This window comes from Piliocolobus tephrosceles, chromosome 2, assembly GCF_002776525.5.
Source record: "Piliocolobus tephrosceles isolate RC106 chromosome 2, ASM277652v3, whole genome shotgun sequence".
NCBI classification, from domain to species: domain Eukaryota; kingdom Metazoa; phylum Chordata; class Mammalia; order Primates; family Cercopithecidae; genus Piliocolobus; species Piliocolobus tephrosceles.
In genome coordinates this window covers 155,973,457-155,995,078 of record NC_045435.1, presented here as the reverse complement: position 1 = coordinate 155,995,078, position 21,622 = coordinate 155,973,457, and the positions used below count along the sequence as shown (strand labels likewise).

At 44.9% G+C, this 21,622-nt stretch overlaps 1 non-coding gene across 1 annotated transcript; it reads left to right on the top strand.

Annotated features, from left to right (window-relative positions):
* The first annotated feature begins 20,942 nt into the window (after positions 1-20,942).
* On the top strand, positions 20,943-21,106 carry LOC111539559. Its single transcript, XR_002730721.1, has one exon. It is a non-coding gene; the product is annotated as a U1 spliceosomal RNA (small nuclear RNA).
* The last annotated feature ends 516 nt before the right edge of the window (positions 21,107-21,622 follow it).

The following is a 21,622-nucleotide window of genomic DNA, read 5'->3' as shown; positions in this document are numbered from 1 at the left end:
TTTTTTTTTTTTGAGACAGGGTCTCACTCTGTCAGCCAGGCTGGAGTGCAGTGGTGGGATCACAGTTCACTGCAGCCTCGAATTCCTGGGCTCAAGTGATATTCCCGCCTCAGTCTCCTGAGTAGCTGGGATTACAGGTGCGTGCCACCATGCCCTACTAATTTTAGTGTTTGTAGAGATGAGGTCTTGCTACGTTGCCCAGGCTGGTCTTGGACTCTTAGGCTCAAGTGATCCTCCGGCCTCAAGCCTCCTAAAATGCTGGGATTATAGGTGTGAGCCCCTACTCCTGGTTAAATTTACTTTTTTAAAATTAAAAACATGTTATGGGAGAAGAAGAAGGGAATTTTCTTCACCTCTACTTAAGGGGAGTGGCTAGTGCATGCAGAAACGTGAGAAATTAATGGCAGCCAAGTTTGGAAAGTTGGGCAGCACAAAAGCTGGTGATACTGATTTTTGATGGGAAAAACAGTTGAGGCCTAGGGGCATGGCATGCCTCTAGAGGCCTGCAGCCTTGTGCAGTTGCCCAGGACCCTGCTCTCAGATAGGCAGGATTGCTCCTGGACACTCAATTAAATGCTCTGTTGTCAGCCATCTTTAAATTCTTGATAATTTTTGAACAAGGGGGCCAGGTGCGGTGGCTCACGCCTGTAATCCAGCACTTTGTGAGGCCGAGGCAGGCAGATCACGAGATCGGGAGATCCTGGCTAACACATGGTGAAACCCCGTCTCTACTAAAAATACAAAAAAAAAAAAAAAAAAGCCGGGCGTGGTGGTGGGTGTCTATAGTCCCAGCTATTTGGATGGCTGAAGCAGAATAGCGTGAACCCGGGAGGCGGAGCTTGCAGTGGGCCCATATCGCGCCACTGCACTCCAGCCTGGGCGACAGAGTGAGACTCCATTCCAAAAAACAACAACACACAAAAAATTTCTTTGAACAAGGGGCCCTGCACTTACATTTTGCACTGGGCCCTGAGAACATGATCATAGCTCTCTTCTTCCAAGTCTCTTCACAAGGAAGATTTTTCCATTCCTTTACAAAAGTGGAGGAAAGGAAAGACAAGGAGATAAAGAAAGTATTTAAAATTCCTTAACAGAAGAGTGGTGGGCTGGGAGTGAGGGGCAGGTCCCTAATTTTAGCAACCATTGCTCCAGGTTAGAACAGAGGCAGCTGAGAAATATTGTTCTATTTACTGGATATTGACAAAAAACTTCTGGCTAAGAAGAGTGGTGTTACTGAAATGGGATTCTGAAGTCTTACAAGTTTACTTAGCCTTTCTAAGTCTCTGTTTCCTCCTCTAAAACAGTATAACAACCCTACAGCATGTTAGTGAGGATTAAGTGTTGGTAAGGATTAATATAGAAATCTATTTTTTTTTTGAGACAGGGTCTTGTTTTGTCACCCGCGCTGGAGTGCAGTGGCACAATCACAACTGACTGCATCCTTGACCTCTAGGACTCAAGCAGTCCTCCCACCTTGGCCTCCTAAAGTGCTGGGATTACAGGCATGAACCACTGCTCCTGGTCTGACTTTAAAGGAAATGATATGTCCTCTTTAAAGGAAATGATATTGAGAGGTGACAACGTGCTAGCTGCCTGCCCTCTTGGCACCTCCTCGGCCTCAGCACCCACTCTGGCGGCACTTGAGGAGCCCTTCAGCCCGTGGCTGCACTGTGGGAGCCCCTATCTGGGTTTGCGGAGGCCAGAGCCAGCTCCCTCTGCTTGTGCGGAGGTGTGGAGGGAGAGGGGTGGGTGGGAACCTGGGCGGGTGGGAACCAGAGCCAGTGCCAGCTTGGCGGGCCCTGCACTCTGAGCTGTGGGCTGGCTGCTGGCCCCGGGCAATGAGGGGCTTAGCACCTGGACCAGCAGCTGTGGAGGGTGTGCTGGGTCCCCCAGGACTGCCGGCTGTCCTCGCCATGCCTCAGTTGCTTCCCCGCTGGGCAGGGATCGGGATCTGCAGCCCGCCATGCCCAAGCCCTGACACCAGTGGGCTCCTGCACAGCTGAAGCCTCCCCGACGGGCGCCGCCCCCTGGTCCCATTGACCACCCAAGGGCTGAGAAGTGCAGGCGCCTGGTGCGGGACTGTCGGGGAGACCGTGGGGGCTCCACCGGCAGCCCCTATGCGGCATCCACTAGGTGAAGCCAGCTGGGCTCCTGAATCCCCTGGGGATTTGGAGAACTTTTATGTCTAGTTGGAGGATTGTAAATGCACCAATGAGCACTGTGTCTAGCTCAAGGTTTGTGGATGCACCAATCAGCACTCTGTATCTAGCTAATCTGATAGAGACTTGGATAATATTTGTGTCTAGCTGGAGGATTGTAAATGCACCAATCAGCACTCTGTCTAGCTCAGGGTTCGTGGATGCACCAATCAGTGCTCTGTAGCTAATCTGGTGGGGACTTGGAGAACTTTATGTCTAGCTAGAGGATTGTAAATACACCAATCAGCACTCTATGTCTAGCTCAGGGATGGTAAATGCACCAATCAGCACTCTGTCAAAATGGACCAATCAGCTCTCTGTCAAAATGGACCAATCAGCTCTCTGTAAAACGAACCAATCAGCTCTCTGTAAAATGGACCAATCAGCAGGATGTGGGTGGGGTCAGATAAGGGAATAAAAGCAGGCTGCCAGGGAATGCGCTGCCAACCCCTTTGAGTTGCTCTGCCCGGTGTGTTAGCTTTGTTCTTTTGCTGTTTACAATAAATCTTATTGCTGCTCATTTTTTGAGTCCAGGCCACCTTCATGAGCTGTAACACTCACCGTGACGGGCCGCAGCTTTATTCTTGAAGTCACCAAGACCAGAGACCAAGAACCCACCAATTGCGAACACAGTACGTGTACAGTTCCTGGCACATAGCAGTTACTAACACAGATTCTTGTTCATCAGTGGTCTTTGAAAGCTGGGCTCTGGGAAGTCCATTCAATCGTTTAAGTATTTACACGTTAAGGACCTACTAAAGTCACTGTGGTAGGTCCTGGAGGAACATGGAGCTTACATCATAAAAAGAAAGGCCAAGTTGACAACCTCAAGGAGCTAACCATCAAGTAGAAGTCATGAAACCAATGTACACATAATGGTGAATTGGTTCATTCAATACATATTTATTAAGTGCTAGAAAGATGAATAAGACACACTCTCCACTCTGAAGCCCACAGGCTGATAGGGAAGACACATTCCCCCAAATAATTATGCAAAGAAATTAGTGCTAATACAGGGATAAAAACACTGGTGAAACTTTATTGAGAGGTTATGTGTTGCAACTGATATTCACTGTGACTCTTTGGTGTAGGTTTTGTTATCACTGCTTTTTTTAATAGATGAAGCAGATGAGATTTAGATAATTAATTTGCTTGAAATCAAGCAGCTTGCAAATGGTGGAGCTGGGATTGAATCCAGGGCTTTCTGTCTCCAAAAGCTATATGTGTTACTATGGTGTGTGTGTGTGTGTGTGTGTGTAATGCAAATAGATGGTATATATATTTACATACTAAATATGTTTGTACAAATGTGTCTGACAGAAGAAAAACCAATCCATTCTGCTCAGGTAAGTGGAGAAGGAAGCCCAGAGGGAGTGGCTTATGAATGAGTTTAAGAGAATTAGGACTTCAACAGGCAGAGAAAGAGGGAAGTAAATTCCAGGAAGAAAGAACATAATGTGCAAATATGTGAAGTTATTAAAATCTAGAGTGAATACTTCAAAGAATAACAAGTTGGGCTGGGAATGGGGTGGCTCATACCTGTAATCCCAGCACCTTGGGAGGCCAAGGTGGGAGGATCACTTGAGGCCAGGAGTTCAAGACCAACCTGAGTGAGAAAAAAAAAAAAGTTGCTTTGGAACATCGAAAGAAAGTTTGTAAAACTTTATTTGGGAGATTCTGCAAGGCCTTCATATGGATTTTAAAGAATGTGGAAGAGTTCCAAGGCTAAGTTCGGAAAGAAGACATGTTAGAGGAAATAAAAATCACTGGAAAAGCCATTAATGTGGGAAAATAAGAGATCTGTTAGAGGATGAAGGAGTAGAGAAATTTTGAATGAAGTGTAGTCATGAGTGGTAAGTCTGAATAAGCCATGCTTAGAAAGAATTTTGAATGCCAAGGCGAAACCCTGTTTTATTTGACAGGCAGAGGTGAGGTCACAGTTGGCCTGAAGTGAAAAACCCAAATTCTTGCAGGGACCAGGCAAGATTAGTGGTCTGAGCATAAAAATAATCAGGAGGCAGTCATGACCCAAATCCAGCTCACACCACTCAAGAATACAGTCACCTGGCCAGAACCTTTGATTTTTCAAAAGAAGCAGAACAACAAAAATCCAGATACTTACGTAAAATCTCATAATTTAAAATTTTAACAACTACTTAAAAATGTGTGCAGGTTAAACAAAACTTGTCTAAGGGCCAGATTAGGTCCCTGGGTAGCTACAGGGTAGACACTCCCCAGGTGTCTGCAGGACTAAGCTGTGGTGTGGAGGGCTGCTGGGCAGAGGTGGTAGAGGGAGGATCAGAGAAAGCTCCAGCAAAATGCCTCTACTGCTCCAACTGTCTTTCTATCCTGACGAAGAAACCCAAAAGCATTCCTCTCTGAAGTGTTTGCATTTTTGGAGTTTCTTTCTATTTTTGTCTTTTGGAATCCTCCCTAGCACTGGTTTGCCGGGGAACTTTGAACTGGACCTCACAGCTTGTGTTAGGCTGTTCTTGCATTGCTATAAAGAAATACTTGAAACTGGGTGATTTATAGTAAAAGAAGTTTAACTGGCTCACGTTTCTGCAGCCTGTACAGGAAGCACGGTGCTGGCATCAGGACTCAGCTTCTGGGGAGGCCTCAGGGAGATTTTACTCCCAGCGGAAGGCAAAGCCAGGAGCATACACGTCACACAGCAAACGCAGGAGCAAGAGAGAGTAGGGGAGGTGCCATGCACTTTAAACAACCAGAACTCCAGAGAATTCACTCACTACCCACTGCGAAAGGACAGCACCAATCCCTGAGGGATCTGCCCCATGACTCAACACCTCCCACCAGGCCCCTCCTCCAACACTGGGGATTACGTTTTAACATGAGATTTGGCAGGTACACAGATCCAAACCATATCACAGCTGGTTCTCACTTTTCAGGCTTCCGAACGGAAAAGTCTTATATAACCCATCTCTTTTCAATAGTTAGTTGCTTGTCCCAAGGGTGAAGACTCTTATAAGCATTGTGTGTGTGTGTGTTTGTGTGTGTGTGTGTGTGTGTGAGTGTGTGTGTGTGGTGTAGGAGCAGGGGAGAAAGAGGGAGAAAAAGGGGGGGAGACAGCTTCCTTCTTTGGGAGGACTTTCTCAAGATTAACAGCATATTATGTGGCCTGAGCTTTCTGAACCTGGCAGGAGCTGACTCTTAAGGAAACAGAACTCTTTGCCTGTCATAGTCTCAGGTTGAACCACTGACTTAGCTCATAATCTTGACTGACTACCTTAGATATAGAGGCTATTAGCAAACCATTGTAGAAGAAAATGTTCCTTTATACTATGCCTGTGAACCTCCATGCACTGGGATGAGAGGTAACATAGGGGAAGAAATGTTAGAATCTGTGGAGCTAGAATAGAATGCTTTATTTACTGGATTACCTTGGTAAAGTCACCTCACCTCTCTGTGCCTTATTTCCTACAAGCATAAAAGCTAGCCCAAAATATTCACCTCACAGAGGTATTATGAAGATTCCATCAGATCATGGACACAGAAATGCCCGACACCTGGTTATGCTGGATCAGAGAGAAAAGAATGAAGACATTGGAGCTAAGGGGATGTGGATTTAAATCTTGACTCCACGACTTATAATGACAACTACCATGAATTCAGTAATTTCTATGTACCAGGCTCTGTGCATTATCATTATTATTTTGAGACGGAGTTTTGCTCTTTCGCCCAGGCTGGAGTGCAGTGGCATGATCTCGGCTCACTGCAACCTCCGCCTTCTTGTTTCAATCAATTCTTCCACCTCAGCCTACCAAGTAGCTGGGACTATAGGCACCCGCCACCATGCCCAACTAATTTTTGTACTTTTAGTAGAGACGGGGTTTCACCATGTTGGCTAGGTTGGTCTCGAACTCCTGACCTCGTGATCTGCCGACCTCGTGATCCGCCCGTCTCGGCCTCCCAAAGTGCTGGGATTACAGGCTTGAGCCACCGCGCCCGGCCAAGGATTTTAAAGATAATGCACAGAGGGCCAGGCGCAGTGGCTCACGCCTGTAATCCCAACACTTTGGGAGGCCAACAGGGGCAGATCACGAGGTCAGGAGTTCGAGACCAACCTAGCCAACATGGTGAAACCCCGTCTCTACTAAAAATAAAAAAATTAGTTGGGCATGGTGGCGGGTGCCTATAGTCCCAGCTACTTGGTAGGCTGAGGTGGAAGAATTGATTGAAACAAGAAGGCGGAGGTTGCAGTGAGCCGAGATCATGCCACTGCACTCCAGCCTGGGCGAAAAAACAAAACTCCGCCTCAAAATAATAAAAAAAAAGAAAAAAAAAAAAAAAAAAAAAATCCTTGCAACAGCTCAGCATGAATGAAGGTATCATGATTATCCTCATTTTATAGATGAGGAAACTGACGCACAGAGAGGTTAAAATAACTTGCTGAAGGCTTCACACAGGTAAGTGGTGAAGCCAGGCTATCTGATTCCAGATCTTGTACTTTCTAAGTGTGTCATTTAGTACAAGCCCCATACGTTTTCTTATCCTCAGTTTCTATAGCTATAAAATGAGGACATCTTTGTGAGGATTAAGAATAATGGATATAGGCCGGGAGTGGTAGCTCACGCCCGTAATCCTAGCACTCTGTGAGGCTGAAGTGGGCGAATCACTTGAGGTCAGGAGTTCGAAATCAGCCTGGCCAACATGGTGAAACCCTGTCTCTACTAAAAATACAAAAATTAGCCAGGCCTAGTGGTGCATGCCTGTGATCCCAGCTACTTGGGAGGCTGAGGCAGGAGAATTGCTTGAATCTGGGATGCAGAGGTTGCAGTGAGTCGAGATCGTGGCATTGCACTCCAGCCTGGGCGACAGAGTGAGACTCCATCTCAAAAAACAAAAAAAAAAAAAAAAAAAAAGGAAAAGAAAATTTAGGAATAATGTATATAAAATGACTGTCATGGCAGTTCCTGATGTTTCAAAGATATGAACTATTTTTACTAACTGCTCAGTGTTACGGATTGAATTGCATTCCCTCAAAAGATGTTGAAGTTCTAACCCCTAGTGCCTGTGAATGTGACCTTATTTGGAAATGGGGTCCTTGCAGATGATTAAGTGAAGATGAAGACATTAGGATGGAAAGTTTGGACACACAGACAGATATGCACACAAGGAAAAGGCCATGTGAAGATGAAGAGATTGGAGTAATGCACCAGCAAGCCAAGGAACAACAAACATTGCCACCAAAACACCAGAGGCGAGGAGGGAGGCCGGGAACAGAGTCTTTCTCACAGCCCTAGGAAAGATCCAAGCCCTTGATACCTTATTTTTGGACTTCTACTCTCCAGAGCTGTGAGAAGATACATTTCTGTTATTTTAAGCCACCCAGTTTATGGACTTTGTTATGGCAGCCTTGGGAAACAAATGCACTCAGTACATGTTAATTGTATCTTACCTACTTTGTACTTGCAATGTGCCTCTGGGTCTCTGGTGTACACCAGGGCCTGCCCTTGAGCATGCTGGGGTGCTCAGCATGGGTGTAGCCCTGCAGCCTCTCTGTAGACAGATCAGGATCGGTCTAAACATGACATTATGAAGTGGAGCCAGGGTCAGCCTTGGGCCCCACCTGCCTTCTGGGCTGGACTTGGATTACGTTCAAACTCATCTCATGCTACCCCAGCAGAAAAGAATGTCTTCAATAAACTCTCTCAAAAGGAGGTACCAGTGAAGAAATTGTCCCTCCCAAGTGAATGAATCACACCAAAATGCTGAGATCTGATTCCTTGGTGCCTGGTCGGAAAAGATTTTGAGGTCAAGGAGGGGCCCACCCAGACTCCCACACCTGCGTGCCCTGTAGGCCATGCACCCTGTGTACTGTGCTCTGCACAGATCTCATGCTGCCAGACATCAGGGCTCTTTTCTAGCAGAGAAAGCTATGTAAGGTAAACACCTCAGACCTTCAGGGAAGTAAGGGCCACCTTAGAGAGCATTTGGAAATAGAGAGGTTAGAGGACTCAAGAGAGTTCAAGGGACTTATGGTTAAAGCTTGGAAAACAATTAGAGTCCCCAGCAGCAGCCAGGGGACCTACCCAGCACTGCTCCAGAAACTCTAGGAGCAAAATTCCCTCAGGTTGATTTTCAGGAAAGGAAAATAAATCCCCAAACAGAAAGATAATCACAGCTGTTTAAAACAGGGTAGACTGGGCGCGGTGGCTCCCACCTGTAATCCCAGCACTTTGGGAGGCTGAGGCTGCAGGATTGCTTGAGTCCAGGAGTTTGAGACCAGCTTGAGGAACATAGGGAGACCCACGTCTCTGAAAAAATAAAAAAGTTACCTGGGCATGGTGATGCACACCTGTAGTCTCAGCTGCTTGGAGGGCTGAGGTGAGAGGATCGCTTGAACACAGGAGCTCGAGGCTTCAGTGAGCTATGATCACACCACTGTACTCCAGCCTGGATGACAGAGTGAGACCCTGTCACACACACAAAAAAAATAGTGGATCCACTACATGATGTATCCATGTAACAAAATTACATTTGTACCCCCATAAAATTTTTTTTTCATTTTTAAAATTTTAATTATTGTTTACCCCATACAATATTATATATTGTATACCCCATACACACTACAGGGTGGAGAACATGATCCACTAATGTCCCCTGCTTCTGTTGGGGTGTAACAAGCAACCTGTATAAGATATCTTTTGTTGGCCAGGCATGGTGGCTCATGCCTGTAATCTCAGCACTTTGGGAGGCAGAGGCGGGTGGATCACCTGAGATCAGGAGTTCGAGATCAGCCTGGCCAACATGGTGAAACCCCGTCTCTACTAAACACACACACACACGCACACACGCACAAAATTAGCTGTGGTGGCAAGCACCTGTATCCCAGCTACTCGGGAGACTGAGGCGGGAGAATTGCTTGAACCTGGGAGGCGGAAGTTGCAGTGATCTGAGATTGTGCTGCTGCACTCCAGCGTGAGTGAGAGAGCAGGACCCCGTCTTGAAAAAAAAATTAAAAAAAAAAAATCTATTGTTGTTTAACAAATTATCCCAAATTTAGCAGCTTAAAATAATACATCACAGGGACAGGATTCCATAATCAGCTTAGGCAAATGGTTCTAGCTCAGAAGCTCTCCTAAGGTTGCAGTCGAGCTTCAGCTGGGACTGCAGGCAGCTCAGGGCTTGGCTGGGGCTGGAGGGTTTGCTTCCAAGATGGCGTCCTCACATGACTGTGTGTAGGAGGCCTTAGTTTCTTGCTTGCTGTTGTCCAAATGTCTCATTTCCTTACCATATGGGCATATGGTGACCAACCATCCTGGTTTGTCCAGGATTGAGGGAGTTGTCAGGATGTGAGATTTGTAGTGCTGAAACCAGGAAAGTCCTGGGAGGAGTTGGTCATGCTGTGTGGGACTCTCCATGGTGCTGTTTCCAACAGGAAGAGGGATCTGAAAGAGTGACCAAGACAGAAGCCAGAAGATCTTTTATAGCCTAATCCAGGAAGTAACACACCATGCTGTAGTCTATTAGTCACACAAACCAGCTCTGGTACAAAGAGCAAAGGGCTTATAAAGTGGTGTGAATACCAGGAGGTGGGGACCACTGGGGCCCTCTTGGAGGCTGGCTATGACATTACCCCAAAACCTAGGCTTAAAACAACAACCATTTTAGTAGCCCTCATATCTGTGGGTTAACAGGACTCAGCCTGGCAGTTCTTCTGCTCCCCATGATGTTGGTTGAAGCTGTAGTCATCTGGGGTTCAACATGGCTGGAATCCAAAATGACTCACTCACCAGGCTGGCAGTTGGTGCTGGCTATTAGCCTGGAGCTCAGCTGAGGCTGTCAGCAAGAGAGTCTTGGTTCTCCTCCATGTGATCTTTCCACATAGAATAGGCTGGTAATGAGAACATCCCATGTACTTCTGAACTTAAAAGTTGAAGGAAGGCCGGGCACAGTGGCTCATGCCGGTAATCTCAGTACTTTGGGAGGCTGAGGCTGGCAGATCACTTGAGGTCAGGGGTTCGAGACCAGTCTGGCCAATATGGTGAAACTCCTTTCTACTAAAAATACAAAAATTAGCTGGGCATGTTGGCGCTTGCCTGTAGTCCCGGCTACTCGGGAGGCCGGGGCAGGAGAATCCCTTGAACCCAGGAGACGGAGGTTGCAGTGAGCCAAGATCATGCCATTGCACTCCAGCCTGGGTGACGGAGCAAGACTCCGTCTCAAAAAAAAAAAAAAAGTTGAAGGGGGAAAAAAAAAGAACACCCAAGGACAGGCACTGTAAGAGGAAGGAAACAGAAGCTACCAGTCTTCCTGAGGCCTGAGATCCAGATGTCCTTAAACATCTTAAGATGCATTCTATGGCCAATGCAGTCACAGGCCAGTCCAGATATAAGGAGAGGGGAAATAAACACTTCTTTTTTTTTTTGAGGCAGAGTCTCGCTCTGTCGCCCGGACTGGAGTGCAGTGACCGGATCTCAGCTCACTGCAAGCTCCGCCTCCTGGGTTTACGCCATTCTCCTGCCTCAGCCTCCCAAGTAGCTGGGACTACAGGCGCCCGCCACCTCGCCCGGCTAGTTTTTGTATTTTTAGTAGAGACGGGGTTTCACCGTGTTAGCCAGGATGGTCTCGATCTCCTGACCTCGTGATCCGCCCGTCTCGGCCTCCCAAAGTGCTGGGATTACAGGCTTGAGCCACCGCGCCCGGCCGAAATAAACACTTCTTAAAGTGAAGAGCAGCATATATATGTGTGTCTGTGTATATACATGTATATATTTGTGTGTGTACACGCATATATATACACACTACATTTACATGTATTTTATATATATACATATACATATATATTACATACATACACATATGTATATATATGGAGGGAGGGAATTACTCAGGGCTACCATATGCTTTAGAGATTGCACTTTGGGAGTCTCTCATTGGGAAATTTACAAAATCCCCAGAGGCAGCGGGGTAGTTCAGGCACTCTCAAATTCCTGGATCTGTAACCCTTGCTTTGTTTTTAAAAAAAATTTTTTTAATTAAATATTATGTAAGATGGCCAGGCGCAGTGGCTCACTCCTGTAATCCCAACACTTTGGGAGACCAAGGCGGGCAGATCACGAGGTCAGGAGATCGAGACCATCCTGGCTAACATGGTGAAACCCCGTCTCTACTAAAAATACAAAAAATATTAGCCGGGCGTGGTTGCGGGTGCCTGTAGTCCCAGCTACTCGGGAGGCTGAGGCAGGAGAACAGCGTGAACCTGGGAGCGAAGGTTGCAATGAGCCGAGGTGGCGCCACTGCACTCCAGCCTGAAGGACAGAGCGAGACTCCGTCTCAAAAAAAATAAATAAATAAATTATGTAAGATAAAAATTACGTAAGAAACTGATGTTCACTATAGAAAAATTAGAAAACACAGTTAAGCACAAGAAAGAAGCTATCATGCCAATATCCTGAGATAATCACTGTATTTTTGGTAGATATCACCCTGGAATTTATTCTATGCAAAAGTAATATTTTTATTTATAAAAAATAAAACTGTACATACTGTTTTGGAACCTGCTGTTTTCACTTAAAATTACAGTTGGAACATCTTTTCATGACAATTCATATAGAACTACATCATTAGTTTAAAGGTTGCATAGTGTTTTATTGTATATATACCAACCAAGATTTTTTTTTTTTTTTTTTTTTTTTTAAGACAGAGTCTCACTCTGTCACCCAGGCTGGAGTTCAGTGGCACAATCTCGGCTCACTGCAGTCTCCGCCTCCTAGGTTCAGGCGATTCTCCTGCCTCAGCCTCCCAAGTAACTGGGATTACAGGTGCCTGCCATGACTGGCCAATTTTTGTATTTTAGTAGAGATGGGGTTTCACCATGTTGGCCAGGCTGGTCTTGATCTCCTGACCTCAGGTGATCCGCCCGCCTTGGCCTCCCAAAGTGCTGGGGTTACAGGCATGAGCCACCATGCCCGGCCTATACCAACCAAGATTCTTGATTTTGGCAAGAGAAGCCAATACTGGTTAAGTCAGTCAGCCAAAAGAAATTTTTTGGAAGTGTTTTGGATAGCCCACAGAATCTATCATATGTTAGTTAAGTGTTGCATTACCTATTGTAGTATGATAATTAACCAACCTTAGGTGGAGTAAAACAACCACCATTTCATTATGCTCATAAATGCTGTGTGAGAGAAATTCTGACAGGGCATAGCAGGGATGATGCCACAATGTCTGGGACCTTAGTTGGAAAAACTCAAACTTGGAATGATGTGAAAGGCTGGGGTGTGGGGAGGGGGAATGGCTGGAGCACAGTGGTGGAATCTCAGCTCACTGCAACCTCCGTCTCCCAGGTTCAAGTGATTCTCCTGCCTCATCCTCCCTAGAAGCTGGGATTACAGGTGCTCACCACCATGTCTGGCTAATTTTTGTATTTTTTAGTAGAGACAGGGTTTCCCCGTGTTGGCCAGGCTGGTCTCGAACTCCTGACCTCAGGTGATCTGCCCGCCTAGGCCTCCCAAAGTGCTGGGATTACAGGCGTGAGCTACCACACCTGGCCTGGGTTGTCTAACTTCTTCCAAAAGGCTGCTTGGTGTTCTAGAGGCTAACATTTCGGCAAACAGAAAGGAAGATATGTGACCTTTTATGACTTAGACTTGGAAGTCAATAGTGTCACTTTCACCATATTACATTGATCCAAGTGGTCATAAGTCTGCTCAGATATGAAGGGAGGGGACATACTCTACTTCTCAATGGGAGGAGTGCCAAATAATTTGTGGCCATGCTCTAAAGCCACCACAATTAGGGTAAGGTTAGCTGCTGTAACAAAGATACCCCAACCGAGAGTGGTTTCATGAATACAGTTTCTTTCTCTCACACATCATCGTTCCAATGTGTGTCTCTCACACATCACAGTTCTCATAGGCTAGCTTGGTAAGGGGACTCTGCACCACAAGACATCTATGCCCTTGGAAGCTAGGCTCTACTACCAACATGGCAATCTCGAAAGTCACTCATGGTCCCTCCATCTCTGTGGGCAAAGTCTTAGGCAGGAGTGTCTCACTAAACCACACTCAGCTCACATGCCTGTACCTTGCCTGCCAGGGAGCAGGGAGTGAGTGTATCTGCTTGCTTCCTGATTCTGTAGTGAAAAGCAGGAGAGCTTCCCTACCTTAGAATTTCCCCCTAAGAGGAATGATGCTCAGATACTTGATATCAGCCTGGGCGACACTGATTCCAGGAGACCCAAACCTCACTGTGGCCCTCCAACCAGAGTAGGGGCTTCTAGAGGTTAGGTGATCAACAGAGCTTTAGCTCAGCTCTGACTTACAGTGAGTCCAGTGGGTCCCTAAAATCATCCTGTGGTTACTTCCCCAGCTTCTGAATGCTTAGTTGACACAGATGTACTTAGCAGCCGGCAGAATCCCCACACTAGTTCCCTAACCTTTGGAGTGAAGGCCATTATTCTGGGAAAGGCCAAATGAATGCCATTTGAGCTGCATCTACCTAGGAAAATAATACATCAAAGGAATACTTCATTCCTGAGGGGATTGCAGATATTAGCATCACTGTCAAGGACTTGAAAGATGCAGGTATAATTATTCCCACCACATCTACATTCAACTCTCCTATTTGTCCTGTGCAGAAGACAGATGGATCTTGGAGAATGACAATGGATTATCATAAGGTTAACCAAGTGGAAACTCTAATTGCACCTGCTGTATCAGATGTGGTTTCATTGCTTGAGCAAATCAATACACCTTCTGGTACCTAGTATGCAGCTACTGATATGGCAAATGTCTTTTCTCTATACCTGTTCATAAGGTCCACTAGAAGCAGTTTGCTTTCATAAACCAAATAAGCTCATGAACAAAATGGCCATGGTGGCAGGGATGGAGGTTATTCACGGGCTGAGCAACACGGACTTCCACTCATCAAGGCCAACCTGGCCATGGCCACTTTGAGACTGAGTACTCAAACTGCCAGCAGCAGAAACCAATACTGAGCCTCTGATAGGGCATCATTCCCAGGGATGCTCAGCCAGCTACCTGGTGGCAAGTTGATTAACAGCTTCCAATCATGAAAGGGGCTGTGTTTTTTTCTTATTTCAATAGTCACTCTAGATATGGATTTTTTTTTTTGGATACAGATCTCACTCTGCTGCCCAGGCTGGGTGCAGTGGCACAATCTTGGCTCACTGCAATGTCTGCCTTCTGGGTTCAAATGATTCTCATGCCTCAGCCTCCCAAGTAGCTGGGATTACAGACGTATACCACCATGCCTGGCTAGTTTTTTATTTTTAGTAGAGATGGAGTTTTGCCATGTTGGCCAGACTGGTCTCAAACTCCTGGCCTCATGTGATCCTCCTGCCTTAGCCTCCCGAACTTCTGGGATTACAGGTGTGAGCCATGGCGCCCAGCCTAGATATGGATTTTTACCTTCTCTGCACACAATGCTTCTGCCATAACTACCACCCATAAAGAATGTCTTATCTACCATCATGGTATTCCATACAGTATTGCTTTCGACCAAGGAACACACTTTACAGCCAAAGTACAGCAATGGGCTCATGCTCCTGGAATTCACTGGTCTTTCCATGTTCCCTACCATCCTGAAGCAGCTGGCTTGATAGAATGGTGGGATGGCCTTTTGAAGACACAGTTATAGTATGATAGGTGATAATATTTTGTAGGGGCAAGGTTCTCCAGAAGACTGTATAAGCTCTGAATCAGCATCTAACACATAGTACTGTTGCTCCCATTGCCAGGATGTAGAGGTCCAAGAATCAAGGGGTGGAAATGGGAGTGGCACCACTCACCATTACCCCTAATAACCTACTAGCAAAATTGTTGCTTCCTGTTCCCATAGCTTTATGCTCTGCTGCCATAGAGGCCTTATTTCCAGAGGGAAGAATGCTTTCACTAGAGGACACAACAATGATTCCATTGAACTGGAAGTTGAGACTCACACCTAGCCACTTTGGGCTCTGCACACCTCTGCGTCAGAGGAGTTATGGTGTTGGCTGGAGTGATTGATCTGAACTACCAAGGAGAAATTGGACTACTACTCCACAGTGGAGGTAAGGAGGTAAGTATTTCTGAAACACAGGCAAGTCCTTGGGCTATCTCTTAATATTACCATGCCCTGTGGTTAAGGTCAATGAGGAACTATGACAACCCAATCTAGCCAGGACTATGAATGGCCCAGAGCCTTCAGGAATAAGTTTTGAGTCATCACATTAGGTAAGGAATCATGACCAGTCGAAGTGCTTTGCTGGAAGCAAAGAGAATACAGGATGGGTGGTAGAAGATGATAGTTATAAAAACTATCTAAGACCGTATGACCAGTTACAGAAATGAGGGCCATAATTGCCATGAGTGTTTCCTCCCTCTTTCGTTGAATATGAGCTAGTTTAATAAAAGGAGGATGTTTGGGCACATACCAGGGTTTCCTGGAACCAGGCAGTAGGGTCTCCTGAGACCTGGGACCCAGATATATTTATTTTGTTTCCACTCTTATTTTTGTATCATGTAACATAAGATGTATTGTCTTTATATCAGCAGTTAAGTATTATTAATTTTACATTATTTAACTTATGGGATATTGGGAGAAGAGTAAACATCACTCAAAGACTTTACCTTCTCTTCTGGGGAAGGAATTAATACACTTTTATTGCATGTAGGATAGTGGTATCATGTTAGGTGGAACCATGGGTTTAAGAAGATGGGTAAGTGTGGCCAGTAGCGGTGGTTCATGCCTGTAATCCCAGCACTTTGGGACACCGAGGCGGGTGAATCACAAGGTCAAGAGTTTGAGACCAGCTTGGTCAACATGGTGAAACTCTGTCTCTACTAAAAATACAAAAATTAGCCGGGTGTGATGGTGCATGCCTATAGTCCTGGCTACTCAGAAGGCTGAGGCAGAAGAATAGCTTGAACCCAGGAGACAGAGGCTGCAGTGAGCTGAAATCATGCCACTGTACTCCAGCCTGGGTGAGACAGTGAGACTCTGGCGCAAAAAAAAAAAAAAAAAAAAAAGATGGGTAAGTGTGCCAAGTTGACAAGGTGTGAACTTTTGATGATTAGTTTTAGGTGTTAATGTGACTGGATTAAGGGATACCCAGGTAGCTAATAAAGCATTATTTCTGAATCTGTCTGTAAGAATGTTTCTGGAAAAGACTAGCACTTGAATCAGGAGACTGAGTAAGGAAGATCAGCCCTCACCCAATGTGCAAGCATCAACCAGTTGGTTGAGGGCCCAGATAGAACAAAAAGGCAGAGGAAAGACAATTTGTTCTCTCTCTTGGAGCTGGCACACCCATATTCTCTTTTCCTTGGATATTAGAACTCTAGGTTCTCTGGCCTTTGGCCTCCAGGCCTTATACCAGCAGCTTTCCAGGTTCTCAGGCCTTTAGCCTCTGACTGAGAGTTAGACTATTGGGTCTCCTTGTTCTCAGCCTCTGACTTTGGACCAAGCCATGCTATCAGCTTCTTTAGTTCACCAGCTCACAGACGGCATACCATGGGACTACTCAGCCTTGTGATGACATAAGTAAATTCCCTCATAAATCCCGCCTCATAGATCTCTATCTACCTCCTACCTACCTACGTACCTATATCCTACTGGTGCTCTGGAGAAGCGTGATTAACAGGTGGACACCTGACTCCAGAAGGTCAGTCAGAATTTGTTCTCCCAAGAATGTGGATTTGGTCCTAAAATGAATGAGTCAGTTTCTGCTGGTTGCTTCGCTTGTAGATGGGCCAGCTCAAGAGCTGCAAGTGGGCCTTTCCTCCACAGGGGTAGGGAAGTCTAGAAGTCTGCTCTACAGGAGAGGCAGGAACCTGACATGCAGGCAGAGGAGAGATAGATGTCACAGCTTCGAAGAGTCAGAGGAAAGCTCTGCCTTCCTTCCCAGATTCTGTCCAGCTCTGGCTCCCAGGCCTCAGGAGACCCTATTGCCTGGTTCCAGGAAAACTTGGTGTGCGCCCAAACCTCCTCCTTTTATTAAACTAGCTCACATTTGACTGGGACCCACGTTGACCCTCTTGTACACCAAGTGTATCCTTCAAGTCCAAGCACAAATGCCCCCTGCTTGGAGAAGCCCTCACTCACTTTCAGGAAAAGTAAGCCATTTTCTACCCAAGACCCAAAACTACCAAATTCATCCTATGCTACCATATTCACACCATACTACCACAGTCATCCTATATGACTACCTCCATGCTACGCTACCACAGTCATCACCCAATGCTACCACAGTCACACTGTGCTACCAGTCACTCTATGTTACCACATTCATCCTGGACTATCCCAGTCAACTAGACTACCACATTCACCTTATGCTATCACAGTCACCAGTACTACTGCATCACACTGTACTACCATTCACTCACTATCGCAGTCTCCCTGTACTACCACAGTCATCCTATGCCACCACATTCACCTTTTTTTTTATACTTTAAGTTCTAGGGTACATGTGCACAATGTGCAGGTTTGTTACATATGTATACATGTGCCGTGTTGGTGTGCTGCACCCATTAACTCATCATTTACATTAGGTATATCTCCTAATGCTATCCAGGATAAATTCCTGGACACATACACTCTCCCAAGACTAAACCAGGAAGAAGTTGAATCCCTGAATAGACCAATAGTAGGCTCTGAAATTGAAGCAATAATTAATAGCCTACCAACCAAAAAATGTCCAGGACCAGATGGATTCACAGCCGAATTCTACCAGAGGTACGAGGAGGAGCTGGTACCATTCCAATCAATAGAAAAAGAGGGAATCCTCCCTAACTCATTATATGAGGCCAACATCATCCAGATACCAAAGCCTGGCAGAGACACAACAAAAAAAAGAGAATTTTAGACCAATATCCCTGATGAACATCGATGCAAAAATCCTCAATAAAATACTGGCAAACCGAATCCAGCAGCACATCAAAAAGCTTATCCCCCATGATCAAGTGGGCTTCATCCCTGGGATGCAAGACTTCTAAAGTGGGGAGCAGTCTTGTGGGACTGAGCCCTTAACCTGTAGGATCCGATCCCATCTCCATGTAGCTACTGTCAGAATTGAATTGAATTATAGGATACTCAGCTGGTGTCCATGGGAGAATTGCTTCATGTGTAGGGAAATACCCCCACACATTTGGTGTCAGAAGTGTTGAGTAACGTGGGAGTAAAGGGAAATAAACAAATTTATTCAAATGTATTTATTTGAATAATTTTTTAATTCAAAAGTGGAATAACCTAGAAGAAATGAATAAACTTCTTTCCTTCTCAAAAATCCTTACTTATCAATAATTACCTTGATTATAAATGGATTACATTATCAAATCAAGAAACATAAGCTGGGCATGGTGGTGCAGGCCTATAGTCCTAGCTAGTTGGGAAGCTGAGGCAGGGAGATCACTTGAGCCCAGGAGTTTGAGACCACAATGAGCTATGATCATGCTGCTGCACTCCAGCCTTGTCAACACAGTGAGACTTCATCTCTTAAAAAAAATGACTGAATGAGTAATTTTTTAAAAAAGACTTAACTGTATACTGCCTACAAGAGACTCATTTCACCTTTAAGGACACGTATGAAATGAAAGTGAAAGGATGGAAAAATAATCCATGCAAACAGAAATAAAAAGAGAGCAGGGTAACTATATTTTTATCGGATGAAAAAGACTTGTAGTCAAAAACCGTAAAAAAAAAACACAAAACACACACACACACACACACACACACAAAACAAAAAACATCATTATATAAGGATAAAAGGTTCAGTTCATCAAGAGGATATAACAACTATAAATACATATGCATCCAACATTGGAGCACCTACATATATGAAAAATATTAATAGATCTAAAAGGATAGATAGACTCTTAATAATAGCAGGGGACTTCAAGGCTCCACTTTCAATAACGGACAGATTATCCAGACAGGAGACTAAGAAAGAAATATTGACTTAAACTACATTTTAGAGCAAATGGGACAGACATATATAGAACATTCCACCTAAGAGCAGCAGAATACACATTCTTCTCGAGCACACATAAAATATTTTCCAGGACAGACTATACATAACACAAGTCTTAAGTTTAAGGAGATCTAAATCATATGAAATATATTTTCCAACCACAATGGTATAATACTAAAAGTCAGTAACAGGAGAAATTTCAGAAAATTCACAAACACTAGAAATTAAACAACATGCCCCCGAGCAACCAAACAATAAATTAAAGGGAAGAATAAAAATTATCTTGAGACAAATGAAAACGAGCACATAATACACCAAAGCTTAAAGGTTGCAAAACAAAAGCAGTTCTAAGAGGAAAACGTATAGCAATAAAAGCCTACATCAAAAAAGCAGATTTCAAATAAACAAACTAACATCATACATCAACAAAATAGAAATAAAAGAACAAACAAAGCCCAAAGTTAGAAGGAAGGAAATAATAAAGACCAAAGCATAAATAAATAACAGAGACACAATATAAACAACAGAAAAGATCAGTGAAACTGAGAGGTGGTAATCAAAAACCGCTCAACTATATGGAAACTGAACAACCTGCTCCTGAATGACTACTGGGTACATAACGAAATGAAGGCAGAAACAAAGATGTTCTTTGAAACCAATGAGAACAAAGATACAACATACCAGAATCTCTGGGACACATTCACCTTATATACCACAGTCACATCGTACCACCATCCACTCGCTTCCACAGGCACCCTGGACTACCACATTCACACCATACTATCACCGTTATACTGCCTTCGCTTCCCTTGGGCCCAAGGGTGTTGTCTTATTATTATATTTGTGCCCTCAGATGACATGACAATGTCCCATTCAAGCCTCTTCTCCTAATGTCCAAAACATCACCTCATACCTAATAGGAGCCAAGCAGATATTACTGAGTAAGTCAGTAGAGTGGTAAATTAATGAATTGGGAAATCACTGGACTACTATTTAACGATTCTTATTCAACTCTGTGGGTTTAAAGCTTTTTTCTGCTATTTATAAGAATGAGAACACAGGCACCATGAGAGCAGCACCCAGCACAGCGCCCAGCCTGGCAGACACTCGATAAACATGGGTTGAATGAGTGAGTTAGGGAGTAGGTATGTGAGTGAGTAGGAGGCGTTTGGACTGCTAAAAACTAAGTCCTAAACTTCTGAAGCTCCTTGCCCGTGGATGGTGATTTCTAAATGCTATCCATAACTCTTACCCTACCATCTTCATCCCTTTTTACGAATACCTACAGAAGGACATCAAGTGGTCATTCAGAAATAGTGGGGGGGGTCCCGGTTAGTCCTACTCCCGCTTGCGTCACTGCACTCCTGAGCAAGGCAGGGCATCCCTGAAGCTCTGCTGTTGCGCCTCCTCTTTCTTTCATCACCTTGGGAAAGAGTTTGTTTCTCTGATGGTACCTGGCCTTTCTTGCTGAGGAAGTCTTCTCTCTTTTTCTTCTCTTTCTCTCCCCCTGCACTTCTTCCTTCTGACAAGTCTGGGCCCTGACCCTCTCTTGTCCCACCTCTCACCATCCATTCTGACCAGGAGCCCCTGGTAAATTCTTTGCCTTGGCTCTGCCTGAGGCAGAAGGAAGAAGAAAGTGTGATTCTATTAATTCCTATAATAGATGTTTGCTGAATGCTCACTGCGCCTCCCATATTCAGGAGTCATTGGAAAGATAACCTTGGATTCCACAGTCCTTGTTTTCGTATGACTCAGTTTTAAGGAGAAAACAGATATTCAACTTCCACTGAATTAAGAACAATACTTTCATACTTACCTGGCAGGGGAGATACCATGATCACGAAGGTGGTTTTCCCAGGGCGAGGCTTACCCATTGCACTCCGGATGTGCTGACCCCTGCGATTTCCCCAAATGTGGGAAACTCGACTGCATAATTTGTGGTAGTGGGGGACTGCGTTCGCGCTTTCCCCTGAAAAAAATAAAAATAAATAAATAAATAAATAAAAATTAAAAAAAAAAAAAAGAACAATACTTTTTTCCCCACAAAGGAGGGGTGGCTAAATGGAATTTTTAAAAGATCCCCCAAGTACTGGTGGATATATGTACAGATTAGATAAATTTAGACAAAACTAGGATGCTGGTAATGACATGGTGTATGTATTAAACTGCTAGGGCTGCCATAACAAAGTATCACTGGCTGAGTGGCTTAAACAACAGAAACGTATTTCCTCCCAGTTCTGGAGGCTAAGTCTAAGATCAGGGTGCCATCAGGGTTGATCTCTTCTGAGGCCCCTGTCCTGGGCTTGCCGATGGCCGGCTTCTTGCTGCCTCTTCACAAAGTCCTCTATCTTTCCTGGGCTGCCCTGATGTCTCTCTGCATGTCCTAATCTCCTCTTCTAATAAGGACACCAGTCATATTGGATTAGGACCCATTCTAATGGCCTCATTTTAATTTAATCACTTCTTTCAAGGCCTAAGAGTTGGAGAC